This window comes from Salmo salar, chromosome 15 (assembly GCF_965601325.2).
Source record: "Salmo salar chromosome 15, fSalSal1, whole genome shotgun sequence".
NCBI classification, from domain to species: Eukaryota; Metazoa; Chordata; class Actinopteri; order Salmoniformes; family Salmonidae; genus Salmo; species Salmo salar.
In genome coordinates this window covers 92632504-92653669 of record NC_138305.1, presented here as the reverse complement: position 1 = coordinate 92653669, position 21166 = coordinate 92632504, and the positions used below count along the sequence as shown (strand labels likewise).

Genomic DNA, 21166 nt, shown 5'->3' with positions numbered 1-21166 from the left:
GAAATGCACATCTTATAGCTAGCTGGATTAAGGACATTGAACACCAAGTGATTAAATACTAACAAGCTTTATTGCCATGTCAGACCTGCAGTCTCAAATTGAGGTCTGTCATGCCACTTACTGCCTTTGGCAGATACTTCAGTAAGATCATACAAACAAGATGGTGTATTTGGTAATAGTAACAGATACAAAACATTTCCCATTTAGCTGCCCAGTTTTGAACTGGTAAATTACGTATAATGGCATAAGAGAAGACAAAAAAAATCATCAGTGCCTTCTACTGATCAACAAATACAATTTCCCATTTAGCCCCCCACCCCAGGACAATATTATTATTTTTACCAATACAAATCAGAAAATGAAAAGCCTTCAGAGTTGACACCTGGGGAGCAGATTGATAACAATTATATGACACAAAAGAAAGCATATTTTTGATGCCATCTTAGACATTTCCCCCACAAGAATCTCATGAAGTCCTCCATCCACTAGTGTTAAACAGTTCTCGTGCCTTGCACACAACTGTTAAATTGTGAAACCATCAGTGTGCACACACATTTTTACTAATTAATCTCATCGCTTGCCCAGCTTATGTGCCTATACGTGATAGTGTGTTCTCTTGGGTAAAATCTATGTAGGTCTTCAATTCCACAGACATATGGTAGATGTCCATCAAAGATTGTCATTTTCCTATTTCCTGTCAGTTTGGCAGAGAACATTTTGTTAAACACCCACCCACAGTTCTCCTCACATTCCTCCTTGTTATCAAGTTTAAATGAAGTACTCCTTCTTTTCATCAGTTACAATGTCACCGTGGGCCAGATCACAGTCCTCACCCGGGGCGGGTTCTCCTGTGGTTCTGTAGGCACCCTTGTTGTGGCACAAGTACCGGTACAGAAGGAAACCCAGGCCAGCTAGCGTCAGTAGAACAAGTACGATGACAACTGGGGAGAGAGAGAGTCAAATGCTTTTAGAATAGGGACAGAAGTTCAGCTAAGGATAGATGCATACGCTTTAAAAAGGTAGACTCAGTAATATGACGTAGATGCAGAACGTAAACCGCACATGCGCATATACTCTGTGTGAGAGTGAAGTCTTCCATCTCTATTATCTCAATATCTGCGGTGTTACTCGTGGCAACATAGTTTTGTGGCGTCTACTTTTAAAACATAGGGTTTTGCACATTTCTGTTTTATCATAATGAAGTGAAAAGAAAAGTTAAAATAAAATCAGGCCTACTTCCAATGACAGAGGAGTCTGTATGACTGGGAAGCGATGTAGGTCTCATCTCTGTTGCTGAAGACATAAAACATGACAAACAATCTGTTTCATACTGTAGGCTGTGATAGTATAAACATGAGAAACTGCATCATTTTCTCAATACAGGGAAATCTGAACTGTATTTTATTACACAGTAATCTGCTTACAAAACAGCTAAACTCAGGTCCAGCCCATGTTTAATTTTTGAAATCTATTTGACAACGCAGTGCCTTAATTAGAAGTAAAGACAGAGCCATCATGAAAAAGGGTTGGGTGTCATCAACTCTATAGAGGAAAATATGGTTACAGTATTTCATTGACACACGGACATCAAAATTCAAATAAATGTATTTAGTCTTTGTGAAATAAGTGCCATATAAAATGGCATTTCTCTAACACAAAAAAAGGACGTCCCACTTACCTGTCATGGGAATAGAAGTCATGGTGATTGATGTCAGTTTCACAAGCTATGGAACAAATGAAAAGTACAGTACTTAGTACAGTCATTGTTTACACAACACACAAACTCAGAAATAAAAGGCACTGTATTCTAACCAACACAGTACTAAATTCTGTAGTTACATATATCACATTATCTGGCGTACAGCCAAAGATTTTTGGTGTGCATTACTGGGCTTTGCAGGAAAGCCCTATACAAACCACAGATTTTTCAACTAATCTTCAAACTCGAGTCGGTGAAAAAAAAGTATCTTAGAAATGTCCGTTTCCAGCTGCAGGTGGTTCTACAAAAACCATAGAAAATTCAGAAAGCTATTAAATCTATGTTTTGTATCGAGTGAGATATGCCTCTTGCATGTGTGTAGATCTTTGTTTTGGTTGCACTGTGTGACGAACTGTCATCTAAATTCTACACCTGGCCATGCCGCATAAAAACTAGTAGTTCCTGCAAAGCTGCTGGGAAATGCTAGATGTGCGGCAGCTAAGATGACAGGGTACAAAACATGGATTTAATATACATTTTTTTGTAGAACCATCTGCAACTTGAAACTGACATTTCTAAGAAACGTTTTTTCACTGAATCGAGAACGATGAAAGTACCGCCAAGAACAGGTTAGTTGAAAAATCTATGGCGGCAGTTAGTTTGTATGGAAGTTTATTAATGGCTTTATTCAATATAAAAAATTATAAATTGGCATATTATAAATCCATGTGTTGCTAATTCCTTTTCCTAAATGGGTTTGCATTTATGACAAAATTCTATGCATTATCATTTTCATGATTGAGTATGCATAATGCCTGCTGATTTGAAAAAGAAATAGCAGTGTTTCATATTTAATTTCCACAGTACTATCCAGTACAACACTGACACGTTTAAAAATGAAATGTAAAAGCGTAAATTACCAATCATTTCTCATGTAATTTCTTTGTGACTACATTAATTGTGACAAAATTCAAATGATCAATCAAATTCTATAAATCAATCAATGCTTAATTTTGCTATTTAGTTTCCTCATGGCTCCTTTGCATTTTCAATGTGTGTTAGACCTGTCAAACACGGTGGGAGGTGCTTTGGTAATGTGAGGCGGAAGTGGTTGCCTGGGCTTGCTAGCTATGCTCAGACAGAAATACTGTTAATTTCTTCAAGTATTTCTGGATCAGAGAGGAAGAAGCGAAGCTATACTATATACTGAATAACTCTGTGTGTATATATATATATACATACACACACACACACACACACACACACACACACAGAGTGTGCAAAACATTAGGAACACCTCTTTCCATGGCATACAGACCAGGTGAATCTATGATCCCTTATTGATGTCACCTGTTAAATCCACTTCAAATCACTGTAGATGAAGAGGAGGAGACAGGTTAAAGAAGGATTTTTAAGACTTGAGACATGGATTGTGTATGCTTGCCATTCAGAGGGTGAATGGGCAAGACAAAATATTTAAGTGCCTTTGAACGGGGTATGGTAGTAGGTGCCAGGTTTGAGCGTGCCAAGAACTGCAACGCTGCCCGGTTTTTCACACTCAACAGTTTCCCTTGTGTATCAAGAATGGTCCACCACCCAAAATATACTGCTCAAAAAAATAAAGGGAACACTAAAATAACACATCCTAGATCTGAATGAATGAAAATAATCTTATTAAATACTTTTTTCTTTACATAGTTGAATGTGCTGACAACAAAATCACACAAAAATAATCAATGGAAATCCAATTTATCAATCCATGGAGGTCTGGATTTGGAGTCACACTGAAAATTAAAGTGGAAAACCACACTACAGGCTGATCCAACTTTGATGTAATGTCCTTAAAACAAGTCAAAATGAGGCTCAGTAGTGTGTGTGGCCTCCACGTGCCTGTATGACCTCCCTACAACGCCTGGGCATGCTCCTGATGAGGTGGCGGAGGGTCTCCTGAGGAATCTCCTCCCAGACCTGGACTAAAGCATCCGCCAACTCCTGGACAGTCTGTGGTGCAACGTGGCGTTGGTGGATGGAGCGAGACATGATGTCCCAGATGTGCTCAATTGGATTCAGGTCTGGGGAACGGGCGGGCCAGTCCATAGCATCAATGCCTTCCTCTTGCAGGAACTGCAGACACACTCCAGCCACATGAGGTCTAGCATTGTCTTGCATTAGGAGGAACCCAGGGCCAACCGCACCAGCATATGGTCTCACAAGGGGTCTGAGGATCTCATCTCGGTACCTAATGGCAGTCAGGCTACCTCTGGCGAGCACATGGAGGGCTGTGCGGCCCCCCAAAGAAATGCCACCCCACACCATGACTGACCCACCGCCAAACCGGTCATGCTGGAGGATGTTGCAGGCAGCAGAACGTTCTCCACGGCGTCTCCAGACTCTGTCACATGCTCAGTGTGAACCTGCTTTCATCTGTGAAGAGCACAGGGCGCCAGTGGCGAATTTGCCAATCTTGGTGTTCTCTGGCAAATGCCAAACGTCCTGCACGGTGATGGGCTGTAAGCACAACCCCCACCTGTGGACGTCGGGCCCTCATACCACCCTCAAGGAGTCTGTTTCTGACCGTTTGAGCAGACACATGCACATTTGTGGCCTGCTGGAGGTCATTTTGCAGGGCTCTGGCAGTGCTCCTCCTGCTCCTCCTTGCACAAAGGCGGAGGTAGCGGTCCTGCTGCTGGGTTGTTGACCTCCTACGGCCTCCTCCACATCTCCTGATGTACTGGCCTGTCTCCTGGTAGCGCCTCCATGTTCTGGACACTACGCTGACAGACACAGCAAACCTTCTTGCCACAGCTCGCATTGATGTGCCATCCTGGATGAGCTGCACTACCTGAGCCACTTGTGTGGGTTGTAGACTCCGTCTCATGCTACCACTAGAGTGAAAGCACCGCCAGCATTCAAAAGTGACCAAAACATCAGCCAGGAAGCATAGGAACTGAGAAGTGGTCTGTGGTCCGTACCTGCAGAACCACTCCTTTATTGGGGGTGTCTTGCTAATTGCCTATAATTTCCACCTGTTGTCTATTCCATTTGCACAACAGCATGTGAAATGTATTGTCAATCAGTGTTGCTTCCTAAGTGGACAGTTTGATTTCACAGAAGTGTGATTGACTTGGAGTTACATTGTGTCGTTTAAGTGTTCCCTTTATTTTTTGGAGCAGTGTATATTCAGCCAACTTGACAACTGTGGGAAGCATTGGAGTCAACATGGGCCAGCATCCTTGTAGTACACTTTCGACTCCTTGTCGTCCATGCCCTGACGATTTGAGGCCGTTCTGAGGGCAAAAGTGGGTGCAACTCAATATTAGGAAGGTGTTCCAAATAGTTTGTACACTCAGTGTAGATAATCTTTGCTATGCTGGCTAGGACAGCCGGTGAGCAAGAAATTCATGAGGAGACAGCTCAGGCATGGTGCTTGCTACAAGCAATATGATGGCTAGTATATGTAGTTACCACAGGTGGCACCTTAATTGGGGAGGACAGGCTTGTGGTAATAGCTAGCTAGCTAGCTGGCCATGGTGAGGCAAGTCAACACATTTAAGAGATGAACAGAGACATAACCTACTAAGAATTATTCTGGTCTAAACAAATAAAATATATATATTTGACAGTGACAGAGAGCGAGGGAGAACGGCCCCTTTGGCCATTAACGTTAGTCTTTGAGTTAGTCCTTGGTGGGACAGTATTCACAAAAACTGCGGTTGTCATATGTCAAGGCACCATCAAATCAAAATGTATTTGTCACATGCACCGAATACAACAGGTGTCGACCTTACAGAGAAATGCGTACTTACAAGCCCCTAACCAACAATGCAGTTAAGAAAAAGACCTACAAAAATAAGAAATAAAGTAACAAATAATTAAAGAGCAGCAGCAAAATAACAATAGTGAGGCTATATACAGGTGGTACCGGTACAGAGTCAATGAGTGGGGACACCAGTTAGTTGAGATAATCTATACGAGGGTAGAGTTAAAGTAACTTATGCATCGATAATAACAGAGTAACAGCAGCATAAGGGGGGGGGGGGGGGGGGGGGGGGAGGCAATGCAAGTAGTCTGGGTAGCCATTTGATTAGATGTTCAGTAGTCTTATGGCTTGGGGGTAGAAGCTGTTTAGAATCCTCTTGGACATAGACTTGGCACTCCGGTACCGCTTGCCATGCTGTAGCATAGAGAACAGTCTACGACTAGGGGTACATCCCCTGGACAAGATGCTAGTCTTTCGCATGGCCTTATCCCCAATCTATTTATCTATCCATCTAGAGTGCCAAGCAGAGATGCATCGGGTCCCATTTTTAGTCTTTAGTATGACTAGGCCAGGGATAGAGCTGTCCAACCTTTTAATCTCAGCGAGGGCACTGAGTTGGTTATGCAAGTCATACTGTAGGTAAAACTATATTTCAGATTGATTTGTTCCATGTCGACTGGAAAATGAGGCATGCAAAATTAACCATCAAATTGTTTTATTAAGGATATACACCGTACTGTACCCTTGGTGACCTGTGATGGAGACATTGTCCTACAAGTAACAGTTATTCTTAGAATCACTGGTGTTCAACAAAAAAGTTACTACTGTAGGTTTCCAACATATGATTGGCAGAACCTCATTGAAGAGCAAGAACATTTCTGGATTGTTATTTTTGAAAACATCAAAGTGGCACTGTAATTTTGACTGAACACTTCAAGCAATTCAGCGACAACATAAGTCTGCCCTCTTCCTCATCAGTACAGTTAGAAATATTGGTATCATTGGGGACGATATTCCTTCTTAGTTTCTATCAGCTATGGAGACAGGTCATCAGCCAGAACTGCCTATGAAAAAAGGAGCGCAAATTATGCTAAAAGATTAGAATGGATGGAAATCTAAAACACAGATGATCAATGTACAACTCATGATAAGTGCACTAGTCACAATTAAATTCACATATCCTACTGTTTTTTATAGTACAACTGTATGCTCCGGTTTAGTGCATGTCATAACCAATCATTCACTCAATTTACAGTTCAATGAGGTGTTATAGCACGGGTGGTGTGGGGCATCTTTCAGCCATTTTGGTGCCCCTCCAGCCCTTGCTTTCTAACTTGTCTGATGGTGGGCAGCAGCATCTGGAAGACAGAAGGGGCAGCGTCTGCTGGAGGACCTGCTGGGGTGTCCCGTACAAAGCAATGACATCAGTTTCCTTAGGGTTGGAACACAAAATATATTAGTTGAAAGGCACACTGTCATGTCTGGAGCAAATTAGCTAATATAGAAAAGGCTTTATTTTTTAAATCAGACAACAGGAACTCTTAAGAATCACTGATTCCAGTCCATATAAGATCATCTGCCCACTTAGAATCTCTGGTACTGTCCCATGTGGGCTATAATAATGAAATACTGCAACGTTGACATTATTTACTTGCATTCAAACACAAGCTTTACTTGCAATAAACAAAATGACAAACTCAGTGGGGGAGAATAATAGGACTACAATATTAATAGAATCTGTATTGCGCTTAAAATTGAGGGAGTTTAATTAAGCTGGACTGGGGTGCGCCGGGCTATGGCCCGTGACGTGAATGGGCAAAAGTGGTGAGGGAGGAGCGCCCTGCTCAAATCGAAAAGTAATCTGCACCAAGACAGCATGGTTCATCGTTCAGAGACATACATTTTCCATCAAAGTACATGTTAAAATTTTCAAACTAAGTTTACTTGTGAAGGCAGATAACATATTAGTTTTAACCAAGAGAAAACACTTTGCATGTGTACAGGGCTTGTAAGTAAGCATTTCACGGTAAGGTCTACACTTGTATTTGACACATGTGACAAAAAAAACATTAGATTTTCAACGTTCTTGACATACTACACTTTTATTTGAGCAGACTTCGCAGTGAGCAAGTGAACGGCAATCCCGGCTCACACCCGAGGCGCAGCCGGTTTTCAAAACAATTACTTTTCATCCGTTGCAATTTCCGCCAACCCGGCCTGCTTAATCAAATACCCTCATTGTAATATCGCTGTAGCCCTCAATGCACCTTCCTCTGAAATGACAAGACAAAAAATATCCACTTACCTAAAAGTGTTCCACGATGTCTTGTTGTGAAGGTAGCTAGCTCGCTAGACTAGCCAGTGGGCTAGCTAGCTAACACAAACCAGTAACGTTAGCCAGTAGTGCATCATAGCCAGCTAGTTACAGTACAGGAACAAAAGTCAAACATCTTATTCCAAAATGATGAGCATTAGAGGTAGGCCGATTATTATTTTTCAATGCCGATAAACGATTATTGGAGGACCAAAAAAGCCGATACCGATTCAAAATCGGACGATTTCTCATTTATTTGTAAAATGACAATTACAACAATACTGAATGAACACTTATTTTAACTTAATCTAATACATAGATAAAATCAATTTAGTCTCAAATAAATAATGAAACATGTTCAATTTGGTTTTAATAATGCAAGTGTTGGAGAATAAAGTAAAAGTGCATTATGTGCCATGTAAAGAAGCTAATGTTTAAGTTCCTTGCTCAGAACATATGAAAGCTGGTGGTTCCTTTTAACATGAGTCTTCAATATTCCCAGTTAAGACGTTTTAGGTTGTAGTTATAGGACTATTTCTCTCTATACCATTTGTATTTCATATACCTTTGACTATTGGATGTTCTTATAGGCACTATAGTATTACCAGCCTAATCTCGGGAGTTGATAGGCTTGAAGTCATAAACAGCGCTGTGTTTCAAGCATTGCGAAGAGCTGCTGGCAAACGCAGGAAAGTGCTGTTTGAATGAATGCTTACGAGCCTGCTGCTGCCTACCACCGCTCAGTCAGACTGCTCTATCAAATCATAGACTTAACTATAATATAATAAACACATAAATATGAGCCTTAGGTCATTAATATGGTCAAATCTGGAAACTATAATTTCGAAAACAAAACGTTTATTCTTTCAGTGAAATACGGAACCGTTCTGTATTTTATCGAACGGTGGCATCCATAAGTCTAAATATTGCTATTACATTGCATAACCTTCAATGTTATGTCATAATTATGTACAATTCTGGCAAATTAATTACGGTCTTTGTTAGGAAGAAATGGTCCTCACACAGTTCGCAACGAGCCAGACGGCCCAAACTGCTGCATATACCCTGACTCTGCTTGCACAGAACGCAAGAGAAGTGACACAATTTCCCTAGTTAATATTGCCTACTAACATGCATTTCTTTTAACTAAATATGCAGATTAAAAAAATATATACTTGTGTATTGATTTTAATAAAGGCATTGACGTTTATGGTTAGGTACATTGGTGCAACGATAGTGCCTTTTTTTCGCGAATACGCTTTTGTTAAATCATCACCCGTTTGGAGAAGTAGGCTGTGATTCGATGATAAATTAACAGGCACCGCATTGATTATATGCAACGCAGGACAAGCTAGTTAAACTAGTAATATCAACCATGTGTAGTTAACTAGTGATTATGTTAAGATTCATAGTTTTTTTAGAAGATAAGTTTATTGCTAGCAAGCAACTTACCTTGGCTCCTTGCTGCAGTCGCATAACAGGTGGTCAGCCTGCCACGCAGCCTCCTCGTGGAGTGCAATGTAATCGGCATCAAAAAATGCAGATCACCTATTGTTACGAAAACTTGAAAATCGGCCCTAATTAAAATCGGCCATGCCGATTAATCGGTCGACCTCTAACGAGCATTAATATGGAGTTGGTCCCCCTTTGCTGCTATAACAGTCTCCACTCTTCTGGAAAGTTTTTAAACGAGATGTTGGAACATTGCTGTGGGGACTTGCTTCCATTCAGCCACAAGAGCATTAGCATGGTCGGGTACTGATGTTGGCCGATTAGGCCTGGCTCACAGTTGGAGTTCCAATTCATCCCAAAGGTGGTTGATGGTGTTGAGGTCAGGGCTCTGTGCAGGCCAGTCAAGTTCTTCCACACCGATCTTGACAAACCATTTCTGTATGGACCTCACTTTGTGCACGGGGGCATTGTCATGATGAAACAGGAAAGGGCTGTTCCTAAACTGTTGCCACAAAGATGGAACCACAGAATTGTCTAGAATGTTATTGTATTCTGTTGTGTTAAGATTCCCTTTCACTAGAACTGATGGGCCTAGCCTGAACCATGAAAAACAGCCCCAGACCATTATTCCTCCTCCACCAAACTTTACAGTTGGCACTCTGCAGTCGGGCAGGTAGCGTTCTCCTGTCATACGCCAAACCCAGATTTGTCTGTCGGACTGCCAGATGAAGCGTGATTCATCCCTCCAGAGAACGCGTTTACACTGCTCCAGAGTCCAATGGCGGCGAGCTTTACACCACTCCAGCTTGGCATTGCGCATGGTGATCTTAGGCTTGTGTGTGGCTGCTTGGCCATGGAAACCCATTTAAGGATGCTCCCAATTAACAGTTATTGTGCTGACGTTGCTTCCATAGGCGGTTTGAAACTCAGTAGTATGTGTTGCAACCGAGGACAGATGATTTTTACGCGGTGTGCGCTTCAGCGGTACCGTTCTGTGTGCTTGTGTAGCCTACCACTTCATGGCTGAGCCGTTGTTGCTCCTAGACGTTTCCACTTCACAATAACAGCACTTACAGTTGACCGGGGCAGCTCTGGCAGGGCAGAAATTTGACTAACTGACTTGTTGGAAAGGTGGTATCGTGACAATCACGTGTCATGTATCTAACCTATCGGTAGCTAGCTACATATAATAGCCAATTAGCTAACTACTAGTAGCTCACTGTCCCCTCCTGCAAACACGCTGTTCTTCTGTGGGGTTTTACACTGGTTGTTGTTGCCGGGATGGGCTAAAAACACACCACAATCGATACAACAACAACCGAACATGACCATCGCCAGCAAGCACAGGAAACCTCTTCTGCTTCACGTTAGCGAAACACCAACCAGTGTTTGGCTGACAATCAACACAAGTCAAAAAAACGATAATGCAAATGAGGAAACGAAATAGCAAAATTAAGCATTGCGATTGATTTATCGAATTTGATTGTCATAATTCAAATGATCAGTCTTAAACCACAGAATATGGAAAAAGCATTGTCAATTGAAAAATATTTCTTTGTCACAATTCATGCTATCACAAGGAAATTAAATGGCAAACATGAGAAATTATTTATCATTTAAATTAGATTTTTGGAAGTGTCAGTGTTGTACTGGATAGTACTATGGAAAGTAATAATCAAACACACTTTGCTATTTATTTTTCAAATTGGCAGTCATCATAAATGATATGCAATCTTTTTTTACAATTCCATTTTTTTTTTTAAACAAATACATACCCATTTAAGGAAAAGGAGTTGCAAACATGATATAACATTTAAAATTACTATTTGCATTTCCAATTGAGTTTTGGTAGCTAAATGCTCCCATATGTATGGGGCTTTCCTAACGCCCAGTAATGGACTAACCGGTTTCCCTTGAATCTATGCTAAATAGTCTCTAGGGTCAATTGACTTCGTTACCGCCGTATCCGGGTAATAAAAAGCAGGAAAGGCTAGAATATTCTCATCATTTCTACATATTAAGCATTGATGTATTAAATCGGGGTGTTGCCTGGCATAGCCTGTTTACTGGCTACATCACACGTTTAATGCTGCCATTGTTCATCACACAGTTGTGTACGCAAATTTTACCTGAGGAAGTAGATTAGCTAGCTGGATCTGCTGAGAAATATTTGCTTGCTGGTCACCTTCAGGCACACCACTTTTCTCCTTACAAAAATAACAACAAGTACAAAAATACAGTCGATAAAGCAAACTATCTTTAGTAAACCAACAACGAACAAAAAAAAAATGACGTGTATCCGCACAACTCAAACTTTCCTGTAATCCCCTGCGCGTTCGTGAGACTCATGTGTGCTCGCCCCCGTGAAATTGCAACACAAACCAGGTTCCCATCGCGATTCTTTTTCTGACGCCATACGGTATAAAAACACATTCACGAGAGCTGTGATGGAAACAGGAAGTTTCGGTAAACTGTCCAAATGTAAACTAAACTAAATACGCTAGACAAGGTGGAACCTTTTTGTGTCGTTAAAATGTATTATGGGAGAAATGTCGGCGGAAACGCTTTTATGCACAAATATTGATATAACCATTTTATCGAAGTAAATTTGGAGTCACGTGACATGTTTTGCAGTCCTCCCACTACGACTCGTCGGGGAATCATGTAGTTTGTTAGGCTACAAATTAAGTACATTATGATTAATTTCACAGGGAGATGAATATCGAGGGTCTTCTGGTGACATGATAATCGGTGTTTGGCTGCCGTTTGAGAAATACAAACAATCTCACTTGTTGGTCTTTTATAATAATCACATAATGTAGGCCAGGACTCTAACCCTGTTTCTGGAGAGTTCGGCCCTCTAGGTATTAACATAACCCTAATCTAGCACACTTTATTCTAATAATTATCTGGTTGATAAACTGAACCAGGTTAGTTACAACTGGGGTTGGAGTGAAAACCAACAGCAGTGTAACTCTCCAGGAACAGGTTTGAATTGGAAACCACTGATGTCGGCTATATGTGCGCTGGCGAGACCGCACGTGCCAATACCAGTCACTCGCTCTATGACACAAATTTTTTTGTTGTCAGAAAACCATCAGTAGAGTTGAAAATGCCATGGAAACCCATTTAACTTGTACTTTTTATTCGGTACTTGAAATTTTTACCGCAAAAGGTATGTTTATGTGCATCACGCACAGGCTTGTATCTGCAACAAAACAATTTGATAAAAATATCCTTTTGGTGAGCCAACATGTAAATGTAGAGGGTATTTTACTTAATTATAAGGAATTCTTATCACTTTACAAAATCCCTATAACACCTAAAGATTTTCTAATTGCTTTAGATGCCATTCTCCCAGGTGTTTCTTTATTATTCAGGAATGTGTCAAGACCTGATCCTCAGAAGATACCTATGATTAACCCTGTTGCCTCATCAGTATAAAATATTTGTTTTTCTTTTAGTCAATTCTACAACAATAGAGCTATTCGAGCATTGTTTCAGCAGGATGTTGTATCTGTACCATATGTCATGCGTTATTGGAACGGTTTTATTGATAATATCTGTTGGAAAAAAGTTTGGATGTTGCCACACATACCTACTTATTAACAAAATTACAAAAGTTTATTTTAAAATTGTTCATAAATATTATCCTGCCAACCACGATATGAAGAAGTTTAGGAACATAAATTCAAATTGTACCTTTTGCAATGAAGCGGTGTTGCATCTTTTTTGGCATTGTATTCATTTATTTTTTATTTGTATTTTATTTAACCTTTTATTTAACTAGGCAAGTAAGTTAAGAACAAATTCTTATTTACAATGACGACCTACCAAAAGGCAAAAGGCTTCCTGCGGGGACGGAGGCTGGGATACATTTTTTTAAATTTAGGACAAAACACAAATCATGATAAGAGAGGTCTCCTTTTATGTAGTGTTGTTTAAGACATCATAGCATGGCAGCAACACATGACAACACCGCATGGTAGCAACACAACATGACAACAACATGGTAGCAACACAACATGGCAGCAGCACATGGTAGCAGCACAGAACATGGTACAAACATTATTGGGCACAGACAACAGCAAGAAGGTAGAGACAACAATACATCACGCAAAGCAGCCACAACTGTCAGTAAGAGTGTCCATGATTGAGTCTTTGAATGAAGAGATTGAGATAAAACTGTCCAGTTTGAGTGTTTGTTGCAGCTCGTTCCAGTCGCTAGCTGCAGTGAATTGAAAATAGGAGCGACCCAGGGATGTGTGTGCTTTGGGGACCTTTAATAGAATGTGATGGCCGAATGGTAAAGAACATTTAGCCGCTCAAGAGCACCCTTACCTGCCGATCTATAAATTGCATCTCCGTAATCTAGCATGGATAGAATGGTCATCTGAATTCGGGTTAATTTGGCAGCTGGGGTGAAAGAGGCACGATTACGATAGACAAAACCAAGTCTAGATTTAACTTAAGCCTTCAGCTTTGATATGTGCTGAGAGAAGGACAGTGTACCGTCTAGCCATACTCCCAAATACTTGTATGAGGTGACTACAGTACCTCAAACTCTAAACCCTCAGAGGTAATAATCACACCTGTGGGGAGATGGGCATTCTTCTTACTGAACCACATGTCCTTTGTTTTGGAGGTGTTCAGAACAAGGTTACGGGCATAAAAAGCTTGTTGGACACTAGTAAAGCTTTGTTGTAGAGCGTTTAACACAATATGGGGAGGGGCCAGCTGAGTATAAGACTGTATCATCTGCATATAAATGGATGAGAGAGCTTCCTACTGCCTGAGTTATGGTGTTGATGTAAATTGAGAAGCCCGTGGGGCCTAGGATTGAGCCTTGGGGTACTCCCTTGGTGACAGGCAGTGGCTAAAACAGCAGATGTTCTGACTTTATACACTGCACTATTTGAGAGAGGTAGTTATCAAACCAGGCCAAAGACCCCTCAGGGACACCAATACTCCTTATCTGGCCCACAAGAATGGAATGGTCTCCTATCAAAAGCTTTGGCCAAGTCAATAAAAATAGCAGCACAACATTGCTTAGAGTCAGGGGCAATGGTGACATTATTGAGGACCTTTAAGGTTGCAGTGACAAATCCATAACCTGAGCGGAAACCAGATTGCATACCAGAGAAAATACCATAGACATCAGGAAAGCCAGTCAGTTTTTCCAACACTTTTGATAAACAGGGCAAAATAGAAATTGGCCTATAACAGTTAGGATCAGCTTGATCTCCCCCTTTAAATAAAGGATGCACCTAGCCTGCCTTCCATGCAATGGGAACCTCCCCAGAGAGGAGAGACGGGCTTGGAGAAGAAAGAAGAAAGGGTCTAAACCATCTGACTCAGATGTTTTTTTGGGGTCAAGTTTAAGGAGCTCCTTTAGCACCTCGGACTCAGTGACTGTCTGCAGGGAGAAACCTTGTAGCGGGGCAGAGGAAAAAGAGGGATGAGCATCGGTGCCAGTCGCATTAGAAGGGGTGGGAGATGAGGAAATGTTGGACGGACAAGGAGGCATGGCTGAGTCAAATAGGAATCCTGACTTAATGAAGTAGTGATTAAAGAGCTCAGCCATGTGCTCCTTGTCAGTATCAATCACATCATCAACATTATGGGACATGGGCAGCTGTGAGGAGGAGGGTTTATTCTCCAGGTCTTTAACCATTTTCCAGAACTTGGGATTAGACCCACAGAGAGAGAACTGCTCCTTAAAGTAACTAACTCTGGCCTTCCGGATAGCCTGAGTGCACTTATTTCTCATTGCTTGAACAAGAGCCAGTCAGCCTGAGTATGCGTGTGCAGAGCCTTTCGCCAAATGGAATTTTTGAGGTGGAGTAACTGCAAGATCACGGTCTAACCAGGGGCTGAACCTGTTTTTAATTCTCATTTTCTTTATGGGGCCGTGTTTGTTAACAATACCACTGAAAATATAAAAAAAAGAAAGTCCAAGCGTCTTCGACAGCGGGGATCAAGCTGATTCTATACCAATTTACAGAGGCCATTGCTCATTAAAGTTTTTTAGCAAGCGTCTATGGCAAATCCGGACAGGTCTTTTCACTGAGCAGCCATTACGAACAAAGGCTGTAAAACAGTGATCGCTATGGTCATTACAGAAAACACCAGACTGATACCTAACAGGATTATTTGTGAGGATAACATCGAGGATAGTAGCCTTTTCTGGGTGTTTGGAGTCATACCTTGTGGGATTGGTAATAATCTGAGAATGATTTAGGGAGTCCCATTGCTTTAGGACTTGGTCTGGTGGTTTAAGCATGTCCCAGTTTAGGTCACCTAGCAAGACAAATTCAGACTTGGTGTAAGAGGCCAGGTGAGAGCTTAGGGCAGGTAGGGTACAGACCGGTGCTGATGGAGGACGATAACACCCAGCAACAGTCAACGAAGAGCTATTTGAAAGTTTAATGCTTAAAACCAGCAAATCAAATTGTTTGGGGAGAGACTTGGTGGAGACAACTGAGCACTGAAGGTGATCCTTGGTAAAGATTGCCACTCCACCACCTTTGGAAGATCTGTCTTTCCGAAAAATATTATAACCAGAAAGTTTAACATCAGTATTCAATACACTCTTCCTTAACCACGTCTCAGTAATGACCAACACATTTGCATTGGAGCTGTGAACCCACTGTCATGACGTTGCCCTCTCTCTGGGAACAGGGAGCACAGTTGACCCCCTCCCCCTTGCACCATCCCCCTACCTACCTCTCCCTACCCAGGCCCTGTGAAGGCGGTCGTAAAATTCTAAAGGAGAATGTCCTGCCGCATGGCCCAGTTGAGACAGAGAGGGGTTTCATAGAGAGACAAAGGAAATTCTTCCAACTTACAGAATTGGGGAAGCGAACGACATTTATGTTCTGGAGAAGGTATAAAAGATCGGTGAAGAATCCAGCTACGAACTGGTCCGCTTGGTACAATTTTGTGATACCCATTGGAGACAATAGTACCATATTACCATACTAAGGTTTATATAATAGCCTCAGCTATGGGACTTGCATCTAAATGGTTGTATAAAATGTATTAATAAGGATAAAGCTATTTGGAATACGTTGAGATGCTATGTACTGATGTTAATGTGATAGAATGTATTTCTGTTCAAAGCTTAAATCAGTCATTGGCACACCCCCCAGGGACACAGACAGGACCAGGCGTCATGTGACAAGCCTGTTCTATGTTCACGCATAAAACCCCCACCCTGATTTTCTTTCATCAGACCAGGCCTCCACTCCATCACGAGTTGGCCAATAGGTTTGACCATCCAATTCCTCTACTGAAAGTTAACTACACCACGTGGTTAACTTTTAGACTATCGATACCGACAGAATAAGAACAAGTCTTTGATATTAATTATTAGTCTGCAGCTAAGTACTCAATATCATCGAACGCGAAGACCGACGAAACATCCATTCTATAACGACATTAATGAATGTCGCTTTGAAAGATCCATTCTAACCGAGAGAGAGAGAGAACGCGGACAAAACTCTCCAACAGGACAAAAACTCTCCAACAAGGATCCCGACGACACACTGAGCGTAAATATATATTGATTGCAATTGTTCCCGAATGAGTGAGCGTTCATGTGCAAAGGATTAGCATATCAATTGTTAATATTGATCAACTCTGTAGTGTCTTCTCAGCTGCCCTTTATGACCCTTTGTTTTAACAAGACACCAGCCATGCCTGTTTAGCCCACTAGGGCACATTACTCTACCAATTCTTTGTGACGATAATTACTGTTTGTATGCTTTCTGTGAATTACTTAGTTTAGTAAATAAATGATTTTAATACAATTGATGTATGGATGACTTTTAGTAAAGGCTGGATTCGTGCAGATACAACAATTTACGACGTTTGGAATGAGACTGGACGAGGTAAAATACACCATATAAACCAGAAGATAATCGGCCTATAATATAATATAGGAAAGTTATATTAGGAAAATTATAACTTTGTAATCTGAATATTTTCCTTGGTGCCCCGATCTCCTAGTTAATTACAGTTAAACAATTAATCAGTTTAATCGCGTAATAATAATAACAGGGAGTTGTTTTGATAAACGTCTTCAGTTTAATGGTGCCCAAAGACACGACACCACACTTTCATTTATCAATTTTTGGTAATAAACTTCTTGTGTTAATGTGCAGAAACCCCAGGTTTTTACGAGAGCAGAAATCAGTGAAGCAGATATCAGAGCACAAGTCAGAATTGGGGCTAGGAACAGCAGATGGGCCAGGGTGTACATACACATTTCCAGATATCATCAGCAGTAATACAATCAGGTGCACGGCAGAGGACAAGGAGAGCTTTGCAGTGTTGATTTATGACATTTGAATGTTCATTAGATGACAACAAGATCATATTGTACAGCAATTACATCAGGTAACATGAATATAAAGCGGGCGAGAGAGAGGTGGTTAGAAAAGGATGGGAGGCCAAGAGTCCATGTAACCAATAGAGAGTCAGAGTCCCGAGTGTGGGAACAAACATAGTATGTCCCACAGTTGGGTAAACAAGAAAGTTCATAGTCAACAAAGCATGCAGGAGCCATGAGGAAAATAGCATAAAGCACAAGAATAATATATAACAACTTGGGGCTAGCCATTGTAAGTTCAGAGTCAGGGGAGCCAGGCCAGGGAAGACGGTGAACAGATCGCCAGATAGAATCCAAGCAGCAGTGCAGCAGGCAACGGGAGTAGGTGTCACACCCACTTGGTAGAAGATTTTTTCTGGAGGCAGATTTCTTGTAGAACATGCCAGTGGATGGTCTCTGAAAAGTGGTAAAGGGCTCTGGATTTGGTGGGTAGGCTGTGCGACTCCTGCCATTGTTGGCCTCAAAGGCTTTGACACCTCTCACTTCACACCTCAGTACTAATTTAAGTTGTATCTGTTCTGTCCTAGCAAGCTTGGCAGCCTAGCATTCAGTCCTCAAGTAAAATATATAATTGTAATATACTTTATTTTTTATTTTTCTTCTTGGCTTTCAAAATGGCATCAGACCAAACATTACTCACTCAGTTCCAGGTTGGACGGTGTCCTCAGGTCTCTGATGTTTGTTTTCCTGAGCTTCTGCTGTACAGCTTGGAAAAAGGAATCCTTGGTAGTACGAATCCTTCCAGGTAATTTTTTCCAAAATCAGGTTGTAGGTTTGGAGTTTTGATCTGGAGTGAAGGTTATGCTGTGGAGGGTAGCATCCTGTATATGTCCCTGCCGAAAAAATCAAAGTTTATCTAACTCCAAATCTATCTTTTTGTTAAAAACATGCTGAAAAATGCAGGAGCTCACATGCAGTTGTGTCTCTCTCCCCTCTAAAAATGGAAGGAATCTGTGGTAAGACATCAGAAGAACATTTATGACTATTTTACACTATTATGGAGAGATGTACTGCTTGGATTCTTTACCTACGATATTTTTTATTTACATTTTATTTTATTTCACCTTTATTTAACCAGGTAGGCCAGTTGAGAACAAGTTCTCATTTACAACTGCGACCTGGCCAAGATAAAGCAAAGCAGTGTGACAAAAACAACAACACAGACTTACACATGGGATAAACAAACATACAGTCAATAACACAATAAAAAAATCTGTGTACAGTGTGTGCAAATGAAGTAAGGAGGTAAGGCAATAAATAGGCCAATAGTGGCGAAGTAATTACAATTTAGCAATTTACACTGGAGTGATATATGTAGAGATGAGGATGTGCAAGTAGAAATAATGGTGTGCAAAAAAACAGAAAAACAAATATGGGAATGAGGTAGGTAGTTGGGTGGATGGGCTATTTACAGATGGGCTGTGTACAGCTGCAGCGATCGGTAAGCTGCTCTGACAGTTGACGCTTAAAGTTAGTGAGGGAGATAAGTCTCCAACTTCAGTGATTTTTGCAATTCGTTCCAGTCATTGGCAGCAGAGAACTGGAAGGAAAGGCGGCCAAAGCAGGTGTTGGCTTTGGGGATGACCAGTGAAATATACCTGCTGGAGCGCGTGCTACGGGTGGGTGTTGCTATGGTGACCAGTGAGCTAAGGCAGAGCTATACCTAGCATAGACTTATAGATGACCTGGAGCCAGTGGGTTTGGCGACGAATATGTAGCGAGGACCAGCCAACGAGAGCATACAGGTTGCAGTGGTGGGTAGTATATGGGGCTTTGGTGACAAAACGGATGGCACTGTGATAGACTGCATACAATTTGCTGAGTAGAGTGTTGGAGGCTAATTTGTAAATGACATCACCGAAGTCAAGGATCGGTAAGATAGTCAGTTTTACGAGGGTAAATTTGGCAGCATGAGCGAAGGAGGCTTTGTTGCGAAATAGGAAGCCGATTCTAGATTTAACTTTGGATTGGAGGTGCTTAATGTGAGTCTGGAAGAAGAGTTTACAATCTAGCCAGACACCTAGGTATTTATAGCTGTCCACATATTCTAAGTCAGAACCGTCCAGTGTAGTGACGCTAGTCGGGCGAGCGGGTGCGAGCAGCGATCGGTTGAAGAGCATGCATTTCGTTTTACTAGCATTTAAGAGCAGTTGGAGGCCACGGAAGGGGTGTTGTATGGCGTTGAAGCCAGTCTGCCGATAAGAATGCAGTGATTGACAGAGTCGAAAGCCTTGGCCAGGTCGATGAAGACGGCTGCACAGTACTGTCTTTTATCGATGGTGGTTATGATATCGTTTAGGACCTTGAGAGTGGCTGAGGTGCACCCATGACCCGTTCGGAAACCAGATTGCGTAGCGGAGAAGGTACGGTGGGATTTGAAATGGTCAGTGATCTGTTTGTTCAGTCGGCTTTCGAAGACTTTAGAAAGGCAGGGCAGGATGGATATAGGTCTGTAACAGTTTGGGTCTAGAGTGTCTCCCCTTTGAAGAGGGGGATGACCGCGGCCGCTTTCCAATCTTTGGGGATCTCAGACAATACGAAAGAGAGGTTGAACAGACTAGTAATAGGGGTTGCAACAATGGCGGCGGATAATTTTAGGAAGAGAGGGTCCAGATTGTCTAGCCCAGCTGATTTGTAGGGATCCAGATTTTGCCGCTCTTTCAGAACATCAGCTGTCTGGATTTGGGTGAAGGAGAAGCAAGGGAGGGCTTGGGCCAGTTGCTGTGCAGAGCTGTTGGCCGGGGTTGGGGTAGCCAGGTAGAAAGCATAGCCAGCCGTAGAGAAATGCTTATAGAAATTCTCGATTATCGTGGATTTATCAGCGGTGACAGTGTTTCCTAGTCTCAGTGCAGTGGGCAGCTGGGAGGAGGTACTCTTATTCTCCATGGACTTTACAGTGTCCCAAAACTTTTTGGAATTAGTGCTGCGGGATGCACATTTCTGTTTGAAAAAGCTAGCCTTTGCTTTCCTAACTGACTGTGTGTTTTGGTTCCCGACTTCCCTGAAAAGTTGCATATCGCAGGGACTATTTGATGCTAGTGCAGTACGCCACAGGGTGTTTTTGTGTTGGTCAAGGGCAGTCAGGTCTGGAGTGAACCAAGGACTATATCTGTTCTTAGTTCTATATTTTTTGAAAGGGGCATGCCTATTTGAGATGGTGAGGAAAGCACTTTTAAACAATAACCAGGCATCCTCTACTGACGGGATGAGGTCAATATTCTACCAGGATACCCGGGCCAGGTCAATTGGAAAGGCCTGCTCGCAGAAGTGTTTTACGGACCATTTGACAGTGATGAGGGGTGGTCGTTTGACCGCAGACTCAAAGGACACAGGCAATGAGGCAGTGATCACTGAGATCCTGGTTGAAAACAGCAGAGGTGTATTTGGAGGGCAAGTTGGTCAGGATGACTATGAGGGTGCCCATGTTTACGGATTTGCGGTTGTACCTGGTAGGTTCTTTGATCATTTGTGTGAGATTGATGGCATCTAGCTTAGATTGCAGGATGGCCGGGGTGTTAAGCATATCCCAATTTAGGTCACCTAGCAGTA

General features: G+C 41.9%; 1 long non-coding RNA gene across 3 annotated transcripts; it reads right to left on the bottom strand.

Annotated features, from left to right (window-relative positions):
• Window positions 1-48: 48 nt before the first annotated feature.
• On the bottom strand, window positions 49-11647 carry LOC106572520 (small cell adhesion glycoprotein). Of its 3 annotated transcripts, none has more exons than XR_014380693.1 (5): window positions 11355-11647; window positions 3018-3071; window positions 1679-1724; window positions 1237-1293; window positions 49-941 (listed from the first exon to the last, which is right to left on the bottom strand). It is a non-coding gene; the product is annotated as a small cell adhesion glycoprotein (long non-coding RNA). The 3 variants fall into 3 exon arrangements; XR_014380692.1 differs by lacking the exon at window positions 3018-3071 and adding an exon at window positions 6713-6891 and having other exon boundaries at window positions 11355-11646; XR_001321141.3 differs by lacking the exon at window positions 3018-3071 and having other exon boundaries at window positions 11355-11610.
• Between the last annotated feature and the right edge of the window lie 9519 nt (window positions 11648-21166).